The following is a 12,892-nucleotide window of genomic DNA, read 5'->3' on the forward strand; positions in this document are numbered from 1 at the left end:
AGGAAATGCAGGTCAGAATGAATATTTCTGGTTGCGGTACATGTCATATAAATCTTTAGATGCCCGTAGATTTTAGTTAATTAATTATTAATACAATTAACACCTTTATAGCTATTTTGAAGTGAGGGTGAGTCCTCTTGGATTTCTTTAATATTCATTTATTCAAGACTAGTAATCGTCAGGAGTCTCCACAGGGAGTCAAGGGAATATTTCAGTTGGCTTTATTATTGATATTAATATTTTTAGATTTTTTTTTCACACGCATAATGCATAATTTCCCTGTTTTTATACAGAAAATATACTGTAGGACTGAGCCAATCCTTCAAAGTATCTTCAGCACCTGGGAATTACTTTATATAAATGAGCTTCAGGAACTCAGCTCCTCGTGTTGGCTCAGGAAGTCTCGGCTGTGATGTTCTCATGTTTTTGCTCAGATAATACCGCTTGGGAATTAACTAAATGAGTTGCCGGTAAAAATTTATTTTAACATTTTTCTTCAAGTACAAATTGTTCGCTTAGTAAGGACGGGAGGTTTAACGCCGTTCATTTCACCATGAGAAGCTAAAGCTAACTACGCTGTGAATTTGCTGGTCGTTTTTTTTTCTTCAAGAAATGCCTGCATTTCTGTCTCATGCCTCATTTCGAAATAAATATGAAACCAAAGCCTTAAAGGGGTTCTACGGGTAAAGATATTGATGACGTGTTCTCAACTTTGGTTTCATCTGTCCACAGAATATTTTGCCAGTACTGCTGTGGAACATCCAGGTGCTCTTGTGCAAACTGTGAACGTGCAGCAATGTTATTTTTGGACAACAGTGGCTTCCTCTGTGGTATCCTCCCATGAAATCCATTCTTGTTTAGTGTTTTACGTATCGTAGATTCGCTATCAGGGATGTTAGCATATGCCAGAGACTTTTGTAAGTCTTTATCTGACACTCTAGGATTCTTTTTCACCTCATTGAGCAGTCTGCGCTGTGCTCTTGCAGTCATCTTTACAGGACGGCCACTCCTAGGGAGAGCAGCAGCAGTGCTGAACTTTCTCCATTTAGAGAAAATGTGTCTTACCGTGGAATGATGAACAGCAGGAGATACTTTGGAGATACTTTTATAACCCTTTCCAGCTTTATGCAAGTCAACAGTTCTTAATCGTAGGTCTTCTGAGAGCTCTTTTGTGCGAGGCATCATTCACATCAGGCAATGCTTCTTGTGAAAAGCAAACCCAGAACTGGTGTGTATTTTATAGGGCAGGGCAGCTGTAACCAACACCTCCAATCTCATCTCATTTATGGGACTCCAGTTGGCTGACACCTCACTCCAGTTAGCTCTTGGAGATGACATTAGTCTAGGGGTTCACATACTTTTTCCACCTGCACTGTGAATGTTTACATGGTGTGTTCAATATAAACATGGTAACATTTAATTCTTTGTGTGTTATTAGTTAAGCAGACTGTGATTGTCTATCGTTGTGACTTAGATGAAGATCAGATCACATTTTATGACCAATTTGTGCAGAAATCCATATCATTCCAAAGGGTTCACATACTTTTTCTTGCAACTGTATTGAAGACAATCAGAAGATGCCCCAAGTGCTCTTCTTCTGCCTCTAATTGATATAATCCTGAGGATTGGTAAATCTTTGATCTTCTTTTTTCTACAGGTCACTTCTAATTTTTCATTTTACAGGATACCACCACGCTGTGTACACAGGTATAAGTCCCCTAAACTAGGGATGGGCAAACTGCGGCTCTCCAGCTGTTGTAAAACTACAAATCCCACCATGCCCTACTGTAGGCTGATAGCTGTAGGCATAGAACCGAAAAAAGAAGAAAGAAGGCCTCACTTTAATACCGTAAATAAGGGCAACCAGAGAACCAATCATATAAACCTATAAATGCTGCTATAAAAACAACCATAGAATGCCCAGTAGAAATATAAATACTTTATTAGATCATCAATGGATCACAAAAATTCATAAAATATTTTTTACACAGATATGCTATGGAGAATAATCAGCAAAACAGACTGGAAACAATAGTCCCCCCCGTCGGTGCCTCAAACACCCACCAAGCAGATGGAAAACATGTCAGTGTAATGTGCAGTGAGGTGATTCACCAGTAGAAAATGACCGTAAACATCCACTACAAGTGTCTGTGATATTCAACTCACTGCACAACCCAGAGAAAAATTATTGTATGAAAAAATGCAGCCCCAAAAAAAATGATACAATAGAGCACAAAGTCACATGACATCCGTCAAATACATCTAGATGCAATCTGCCCATATACAGTAAATCGAGGATACCAGGCTGTAAGATCAAACTCCCATACAAAAAATATCCACTGGGGACGTGAACATACCCACAGACATGATGAAGGGTGGAGGCACCGAACACAGGGCTGGAAAGAACCCCGACGCGCGTTTCGCCTCAGCTTCGTCAGGAAGCTGAGGCGAAATATATTTCTACTGGGCATTCTATGATAGCTGTAGGCAGACTGGGCATACTGGAGAGCAGCAGTTTGCCCATCCCTGCCCTAGACTAACATTACAACAGATGTGTTGCTCAATACTTCCTGGTGTTATCTGATGAAACACATTGAAGGAAATAATGTTATGGAACGTACATACCAGAGTTACGTCAAACATAATTCTCATAGATGGTTCCACCTGAAAGTTAGATCCGCAGTTCAAAATGAGATCAAATAACTTTCATGTTTCTTAATATCTTCCACTGATGTCTACATATGGTGTCAAAGCAATGAGGACAGGCCAGATGCCTCCAAACACATGGATGATGGAATAACTGCTGCTATGATCAAGAGTAGTATATCTCTAGGGCTCCTAAAAAGGTTATTACTAGATTGTGTGTTCACATCTCTGGTGGAAATCCCATCATTGCTGGATTCTAAAGTTCACCGCTGGATTCCCATTGACTATCTATAGGTGATGTGTCCGTTTTCCGAAATAAATTCATGGTTTTCGGCCAGGCAAATTTTAGGGGGTGGTTACATGCCATCTGTATAGTTACAGCTCTAAAATATATTTAGTTTGATAGGAAATTGTGTTGTGAGCAACAAGCAAAGTATGGCCTCTTTCTAACCTTAATATTGCCTTACAATGCCAAATAATACTTCCATACAATATAACCACTCAGTACCCAAATAATACCAATATACAGTGCCTAAATGATACCAATATACATTATATGAAAGAAATACTACTACCATATAAGTCCAGCTCTACTTTTTTATTTTTATTTTACTCTAACCCCAAGTGGAACTGTGAAGCAGTCCATACTTACCTGGTCTCCTGGTTCTGACTCCATGGCTGTCTTTACTGGACTTGTGGTACCAGTCTGTCAACTTCCTGCATGGATGGAGCCAATGATTGGCCTCAGTGGTGGTGACATGTCCCCATGCAGCAGGTCAATGCTGGTGTCACGGATGAGAGTGGCGGAAACCCTCATCCGTGCGATGTTATGGAATAGGGAAGCTGCTCGGCGAGGGCAACAGGATTAGGGAGCTGGTCACCTCCTAAAGCGTCCCTAACTCTGACCCTGACTCCTAACTGTATGAGCCAACCCAGATGGTAGGAGGGCTCATACTCCGGAACCTCTGGTCCCTACTAGCCCTCAAGAGATCCCTGAGCTAGGAGCTGGGTAAGACTACCTGTTCCTCCAAGACACGGACGAACAAGAGTCTCACTGGCCAAGCTGCAAGGAAGGGAGGACATATACAGACATATTGATATGGCAGGTGAACTACCCCAGTTCCAAACCTACCTGCCACAGCCTCGCTGACTGGAACCCATGCACCAGTACTGCTGTCAACACACTAAGGACACAGCACACACCACAAATCACACAGGTAACCAGGACATCCATAGCTGCAATAAACATAGAAAGGATAACAACATCAACTTAACATCATACATAAACTTATGACCACAAGGGTGGCCCTCACTGGATAGATGGTATATGACCAGGAGGATGACTCCAGCAAAACACATGGCTGGAGTACCCCCCAGATACAGGCATCCAGCGGAAGCTAAATAGCCCAAGTAGCCACACCCACACACAGACACACCCAGTGTCACACACTAGGAAGGAAGTTAACCCTTCCAACACCAGGCAAGGGAAGAAAGCCACTTAAAGGGGAAGTGTACAAACAACATCACACTGCACCTGTTACCGCCGGCAACGACATGCGTGGCAACCATGTCCTAGGAGCCAGCCAGAAGGCCGAGACACTGCCACCACATGTACACAAGACCACACGTTGCCACGGGCAAGCGCAAGTGAAGAAAAGTGGCACAATGCACGCCATAGGCCGTGACAGCTGGGTCATGTGCCACTTGTAGACAAGCGATCACCGAGGCCAGTCATTGGCTGAAGCGATGCATGTGACCCAGTCTGTGCAGGCCAGATGGGGACCAGAAGTTCAGTGAAGATGGTCGAGTGCCAGGCAGCTGGAACCAAGTGGCAGGGACCAGATGAGTATGGATTTCTCCACTGAGAAAACTGTGATTTTTGAGAAAAAAATAAATAAACAAAACTCCTTTAAGGGCCCCCTAGGAAATGGGGTTCCCTGAAAACTGTCAGGTTTGCCAACCCTAATCTCTATTTCCCAGGTTGCTCAATACATTCCAGGTGTTCAATACACAATATTAGACTTGGATTACTTCAAACAAGGACAGCCAGCCATCATCTGTTAAGGCAGATCTGAAGTAAACGTGATACATGATACGTGTTTAATTTACAGATCTTATTTCTAGTAATGTCTTTCTTCCTTGAGCAATATCCAGTCTTTAAACCCATTCTAGACAATTACATCCATCTCTGTAATGTCATCCACTGTTACCACCTGTAAATTTGTGGGGAAGTTGCAGCGAGAGGTGGACATTCTTGTGACATGGTAACTACATGAAGCAGTACAGATTAAAAGCTAGGCCAAAGGTACATTACCTTAGATCTTCAGCGTTCTACCAGTGTTATCTATATTACAGGTATTACGTCAAGTGCTCAAGCTCATTTGCATTTCACATTTCCGTGTCTGCTTGAAGTCCATCGAAAAATCTGTCTGGGTTTCATTCATGAAGACGTTTGTGAAGGATCCATGTCTGGTCCGGTCCATGTGTCCATTTTTGTCCTCAGTGTGTCATCTATACTCCACGGACACTGTTCAGCTGAAAATTTATTTCCAGAGCGTCTCCCACCAGTGGTCTGTGGAAACTTTCATGGACCCATAGATTTCAATGGACGTTTGGTCTGCATCACGGACCAAAGTGGTGCATGTCTCACCACGATTAGTGAAAACTACTGATGTGTGAACATTAAAGGGGTTGTGCGGCCATATATATTGATGACCTATCCTCAGGATAGGTCATCAATATTTGATCAGCAGGGGTCCAAAACCCGGCACCCACACCGATCGGCTGTTTTAAGAGGTGGTGGCACTCCATGCGTCTTTACACTACGCGCCGTCTCCTGTGAAGCGGTGGCATAGAGTATAATAATTCACTTAAATTACCCTTCACTTCCGATAGGAAATGCAGTGTAATGAAAAGGAAGCAGCGCTCGCATGGAGCGCCGCCTCCTCTTTAACCACTTCAACCCCGCTAGCTAAAACCCCCTTCATGACCAGGCCACTTTTTTACACTTCTGCACTACACTACTTTCACCATTTATCGCTCGGTCATGCAACTTACCACCCAAATGAATTTTACCTCCTTTTCTTCTCACTAATAGAGCTTTCATTGGGTGGTATTTTATTGCTGCTGACATTTGCTTTGCTGCCGACATCCATATATAAATTTTTCGCTAAATTTATTGTTCTACATGTCTTTGATAAAAAAAAAATGTTTGGGCAAAAAAAAAAATGGTTTGGGTAAAAGTTATAGCGTTTACAAACTATGGTACAAAAATGTGAATTTCCGCTTTTTGAAGCAGCTCTGACTTTCTGAGCACCTGTCATGATTCCTGAGGTTCTACAATGCCCAAACAGTAGAAAAACCCCACAAATGACCCCATTTCGGAAAGTAGACACCCTAAGGTATTTGCTGATGGGCATAGTGAGTTCATAGAACTTTTTATTTTTTGTCACAAGTTAGCGGAAAATGATGATTTTTATTTTTATTTTATTTTTTCTTACAAAGTCTCATATTCCACTAACTTGCGACAAAAAATAAAACATTCTAGGAACTCGCCATGCCCCTCACGGAATACCTTGGGGTGTCTACTTTTCAAAATGGGGTCACTTGTGGCGTAGTTATACTGCCCTGGCAATTTAGGGGCCCAAATGTGTGAGAAGAACTTTGCAATCAAAATGTGTAAAAAATGGCCTGCGAAATCCGAAAGGTGCACTTTGGAATATGTGCCCCTTTGCCCACCTTGGCTGCAAAAAAGTGTCACACATCTGGTATCGCCGTACTCAGGAGAAGTTGGGGAATGTGTTTTGGGGTGTCATTTTACATATACCCATGCTGGGTGAGAAAAATATCTTGGCAAAAGACAACTTTTCCAATTTTTTTATACAAAGTTGGCATTTGACCAAGATATTTTTCTCACCCAGCATGGGTATATGTAAAATGACACCCCAAAACACATTGCCCAACTTCTCCTGAGTACGGCGATACCAGATGTGTGACACTTTTTTGTAGCCTAGATGCGCAAAGGTGCCCAAATTCCTTTTAGGAGGGCATTTTTAGACATTTGGATCCCAGACTTCTTCTCACACTTTCGGGCCCCTAAAAAGCCAGGGCAGTATAAATACCCCACATGTGACCCCACTTTGGAAAGAAGACACCCCAAGGTATTCAATGAGGGGCCTGGCGAGTTCATAGAATTTTTTTTTTTTTTTGCATAAGTTAGCGGAAATTGATTTTTTTTTTTTTTTTTTTCTCACAAAGTCTCACTTTCCGCTAACTTAGGACAAAAATTTCAATCTTTCATGGACTCAATATGCCCCTCAGCGAATACCTTGGGGTGTCTTCTTTCCGAAATGGGGTCACATGTGGGGTATTTATACTGCCCTGGCTTTTTAGGGGCCCTAAAGCGTGAGAAGAAGTCTGGAATATAAATGTCAAAAAATTTTTACGCATTTGAATTCCGTGAGGGGTATGGTGAGATCATGTGAGATTTTATTTTTTGACACAAGTTAGTGGAATATGAGACTCTGTAAGAAAAAACAAACAAAAAAAAAATATATATTTCCGCTAACTTGGGCCAAAAAAATGTCTGAATGGAGCCTTACAGGGGGGGTGATCAATGACAGGGGGGTGATCAATGACAGGGGGGTGATCACCCATATAGACTCCCTGATCACCCCCTGTCATTGATCACCCCCCTGTCATTGATCACCCCCCTGTCATTGATCACCCCCCTGTCATTGATCAACCCCCTGTCATTGATCACCCCCCTGTAAGGCTCCATTCAGACGTTCGTATGATTTTTACGGATACATGGATCGGATCCGCAAAAAACATACGGACGTCTGAATGGAGCCTTACAGGGGGGTGATCAATGACAGGGGGTGATCAGGGAGTGTATATGGGTGATCACCCCTCTGTCATTGATCACCCCCCTGTAAGGCTCCATTCAGACGTCCGCATGTGTTTTGCGGATCCGATCCATGTATCCATGGATCCGTAAAAATCATACGGACGTCTGAACGGAGCCTGACAGGGGGGTGATCAATGACAGGGGGGTGATCAGGGAGTGTATATGGGTGATCACCCGCCTGTCATTGATCACCCCCCTGTAAGGCTCCATTCAGACGTCCGTATGTGTTTTGCGGATCCGATCCATGTATCCGTGGATCCGTAAAAATCATACGGACGTCTGAACAGAGCCTGACGGGGGGTGATCAATGACAGGGGGGTGATCAATGACAGGGGGGTGATCAGGGAGTTTATATGGGGTGATCATGGGTGATCATGGGTTCATAAGGGGTTAAAAAGTGACGGGGGGGGTTTAGTGTAGTGTGGTGTTTGGTGCGACTTTACTGACCTACCTGTGTCCTCTGGTGGTCGATCCAAACAAAAGGGACCACCAGAGGACCAGGTAGCAGGTATATTAGGCGCTGTTATCAAAACAGCGTCTAATATACCTGTTAGGGGTTAAAAAAATCACATCTCCAGCCTGCCAGCGAGCGATCGCCGCTGGCAGGCTGGAGATCCACTCGCTTACCTTCCGTTCCTGTGAGCGCGCGCGCCTGTGTGCGCGCGTTCACAGGAAATCTCGCGTCTCGCGAGATGACGCATATATGCGTGACTGTGCGCCGCGCTACCGCCTCCGGACCGCACATCTGCGTTAGGCGGTCCGGAGGCGGTTAAACAGCTAATTGACAGGAAAGCCAGGTGTCGGACCCCGCCAATCAGAGATTGATTATCTACCCCGAAGATAGGTCATTAATATATATGGCCGGACAACCCCTTTAAAATTAACAGGCCTTGTACTCTCCATGGTAGATGCAGATATCACATCAGTGAAAAACAGAAATGTGAAGGCCATTCTAATAACATTTGTTTCCGGAGGACTTTGCTAAGGTGACATTTAAAGGGGTTGTCCTCTTTCTGGCTACTTGTGACCAATATGTAAGTAAGATGGCTATATGGCACTTATTAATATAGTCTTTGTTGATGTTCTGTGCCATTTGCTATATTTCATAAGCCCTGTTCCTTTGTTAGGCAAATCTGTGCTGTCCGCATAGAGGTCCTGTCCATAACATGGCTGCTGACGGAGGATCATGTGACCAGGCACATCACTCAGCTTCCTCCATTCTAGCACACTGTACCTGCACTAAACTCCCAAAAGTGCACATGGTAGGAGTCGTGTATTGGGACGGAGGAGGCAGAGTGATTCGCCTGGTCACATGACCATCTACCGGCAAAGGACCTCCGTGTGAACAGCAGGAAAGACTTGGCCAACAAGGAAGCGTATCTTCAGAAATTTAGAAAATGGGGTAGAATTTCGACAAAGTCTATATTAGTAAGTGCCATATAATCATCTAACAAACACATTAGTCAAAAGTAACCAGAAAGTGGCCAAACCCTTAATAAAATGTTGAGTAGTCAAATTTAGAGGATACTATTTAAAGGGTATTTCGTGAATAATAAATTATAACCGTTACATCAGTGGGGGTCTGACCTCTGTTACACCCACTAATCAAGAGAACAGAAGTTAAGTATTCCTTTTCTACTAAACCCCTGTGCAGCTGCACGCACTGTACGTTATGTCCATCCTTGAACCAGATATCATTTGATTGGAAATAATTTAATCATAACGTTAAAAGCATCAATCACTGCTGAACATGTCAACTAAATGATTAAGACCCAAGTGGGACCGCCAAGGTATATGATGGATTTTAATCTGTGACAATAAAGAATTGTTTTATGTCTGCTTGTGGATTCCCTGCACCCTTCGTGCCTCCTTTACAGAAATTACATCAATTGGACTTAAAGCTTTTAGATGTTGATGACCTATCCTCTGGACAGGTCATCAATATGAGGTCGGTGGGGTTGGTCACTCAGCACCCCTATTGACCAGCTCTTTTTGGCTGCCAGAAACTAAACAGAGGATGATGCCAGAAGCAGAAGGCCCCGTCCACTGTGCATTGGTCGTGCCGATACACCGCCATGTCCAATACACAGCCACTACATAGCCTTCCGATTCTGGCTCAATCCACTATTTCGGTTTCTGCCGGCAGTGGCTTCTGAAATCATCTATTCAGTGGTGGGTGCTGAGTGCTGGACCCCCCACAACACAATCTTACATTGATGACCTCACAGGAGGATACGTCGCCAGAATCTAAAATTTGGACAACTCTTTTAACTACGCCTGAGAGGCTTTATTCCATGTCTATCATCTCCATATAGACCAGCAATAACTGTCATAAACTGGAAAAGTTTTGAGGCTCATCCACGCCGGTACAGTAGCTCTTTTTTATTCAACGCTTTGCCGAATTCACAAATTAAAACAACTTAGACATGAAAATAATCCTTTAGAGATGACTGGGCAGAATATGATACCGCAATGCAGGTGATGAATGTTTTGTAAACTGCAAGAAGCAAGGAAGAAAAATCCCAGTTTTCCACATTGCAAATAGAAGGTGGAGGGGAGTTTAACCCTAACATGTGCATAAGGCAGAAATGAAGGCAAACCATTGCTCCTGCCCAAAAATGAATCTGATAAAAATGAGCTATCCTCAGTAAGTTCCAGATTAGGGCACTTTTACACTAGCGTTATTCTTTCCCGGCATTGAGTTCCATCCTAGGGGCTCTATACCGGAAAAGAACTGATCAGTTTTATCCCCATGCATTCTGAATGGAGAGCAATCCGTTCAAGATGCATCAGGATGTCTTCAGTTCAGTCTTTTTGACTTTTCAGGACGGAGATAATACCGCAGCAAGACCTTTGTATGGACAGTACAAAAGACTTTGTGTAACTTAGATGACCTTTTAAGGGTAACTACACTGGCCACTTGTAGCATTTACTCGAAATGTGTGTCTTATCTGCTGTAAGACACATTTATTAAAGGGGTTATCCCACAAAAAGTTTCTACAGGATAGGTGATAAATCATGGATCAAGGTTTTGAACGACTCCGCGGTAACACCACAGAAGCATGCCCTATTTTTTTGCCTGTGGGTATGGATCTCTCATGCACATTATAATTTATGGGTCTGTGAAAACCACAGACACAACATGGATGCCATTTGTGTTTGATCCAAGGTTTTTATGGACGGTTAGCAGTGTCTGTGGAATAGGGATTGACACATGAAGGGCAAAAAAAATAAATAGACCAAACACAGATCTTTCACAAACCTTTTCATAGATTAACCACTGATTCCTATGAAAGAAGCCTAAGACCATGGGACCAACCAATCAGATTCCACCTTTCATTTTCCGAAGAAGCTCTGCAGTATGAAAGGTGGAAGCAGATTGGTTGCTATGGGAAACTAAGCTTGTTTTTTTCCTTTACAACAGATTTGATCATTCCCCCCCCCCCCTCCCCCCATGACTTTCCCTACATTCAGTATTGTAGAAGAGCCAAGCTCATCGTTGAATTGCCAACGGGCAAACTCCTCAGTTACACCTGTACATCTACACCATCATCTTGCAATGATTTCACTAGTTAAGGTAATTAAAAGGGTTTTCCATATGAAGCCTGAATATTCCACATAACTTTAAAACCTAAAGAAGTTAAAAAGTGCATAGAACTAGGATCAAAGTTCACCAGCAATTACCTGTCACCATAAAATGAGCTAACTCCTTCATCGCTGCCATTATTAGGATTCAGGGTTTTTTATGTAGTTTTTGAAGCCAAAAACCAGGAGTGGATGGAAAAAAAAAAGTGGAGAAGTTGTATCTGCCCTAAATACTTTCCCCCCTCTTATGACCCACCCCTGATTTTGGCTTCAAAAAAATCAAAAAGCCTCAGCGTGTGCCAGCACCTTTAGACCTCATGCACACAAGCTTATTTTTTTTCCGCATCCGATCCGCTATTTTTCCGGGTCGGATGCAGACCCTTTCACTTCAACAGGGCATCAAAATGTGCGGACAGCACACCGTGTGCTGTCCGTATATGTATGTCTGTTCCGTGCCATCTGCAAAAATATAGACCATGTCCTATTCTTGTCCGCATTACGGACAAAAATTGGACTGTTCTATTATGGGTCAGATGTTATGCCAAATGCAGAATGCACACCTCTGGTATCTGCAAAACAGGCTACGGTCGTGTGCATGAGCCCTTAGTGTGTTTAACCCTTAAGACCTCCCAGAAGACCCAGTGAAGCCCAAGGTCCATACAGAAGAAATACTGACCGTGCCTCTTACTTCTAGAAGGACAGTTCTTTGGATAATCAGTGTTGCAGCAGAGCTGTTACTCTCCAGAGGACGATTCCTGTCTGAGGAGCTATGTGAACGAAGCACATAATACCTTGAGATGGGAGGAGGTTAATTCTGATAAACTGGAAATTCATGCAGCGTGCTGCTATTCTTATAGTCGCTTTACCGAACTAGTGTCACGCCCTGTTACTGAACACCTGAACTTTACACAATGTCAGGTTAGATGTCATTCATATCTACACAATTAGGGCTCATGTGCACAAACATATTTTCTCTCTAAGTACGTTCCGTTTTCAGTGGGTCTCCAAAAAAATTTACTCTGTGTGCATTTTGTTTCTGTATGTCCATATGTTCGTTCCGCACAAAAATAGAACATGTCTTCTTATTATCTGCATTACGGACAAGGATAGGAATGTTCTATTAGTGGCCAACTGTTCCGTTCCGCAAAATACGGAATGCAAACGGACGTCATCTGTATTTTTTGCGGATCCGTGTTTTGTGGACTGCAAAATACATACGGTCGTGCTTTGAGCTCTTAGATTTAACATTTCTGGGAAAGCTGGGTACCGTACATTGCAGCTCTCCCAGGCTCCTGAACGACATACAGAACAAGTTCGCCCAGTTATGTAGTAATACATTCACTTCTTTGTTTTCAGGGCCCTTGGGTGATTTGGCTCTGGGTGATTTTGTTACAACTAATGAGGAGCAAAATTTTAAAAAATTCTATTTGACTTGTACGGAATTCAGGAACATTATGAAACACTTCGGCACATTTCACATTCCATTGTATGTAGCGGGCGCCATGACAGGGATCGCCGATCACGCCACCCCCCCCAGTCATTGAATGCCTAAGATGCCGCATTCAACGCTGATCATGGCATCTGAGAGTCACATTGAGGCCTTTTAGGGATTAATCAGGGGCTAAAAAAAAAAAATACATACTCACCTAATTCATTTGATCACGGAGAGGCTGCCGCAGCCATCTTGATTGAGGAAAACACGTCAAATATTGCATGCACTGATGTGATGAGGTCACCATGCAGGTCGGGCAC

General features: G+C 43.1%; 1 protein-coding gene across 2 annotated transcripts in view; it reads right to left on the reverse strand.

Annotated features, from left to right (window-relative positions):
* Nucleotides 1-11,942, reverse strand: part of FAM3D (FAM3 metabolism regulating signaling molecule D) — a 74,478-nt gene extending 62,536 nt beyond the window's left edge. The window contains exon 1 of one of the 2 annotated variants that reach the window (XM_044301390.1): nucleotides 11,817-11,942. The gene's annotated coding sequence lies outside the window, so the exon portion shown is untranslated. The remainder of the gene's footprint in view (nucleotides 1-11,816) is intronic. The other variant, XM_044301391.1, reaches the window with a different exon arrangement.
* Between the last annotated feature and the right edge of the window lie 950 nt (nucleotides 11,943-12,892).

Source organism: Bufo gargarizans, chromosome 7 (assembly GCF_014858855.1).
Source record: "Bufo gargarizans isolate SCDJY-AF-19 chromosome 7, ASM1485885v1, whole genome shotgun sequence".
Lineage (NCBI taxonomy): Eukaryota > Metazoa > Chordata > Amphibia > Anura > Bufonidae > Bufo > Bufo gargarizans.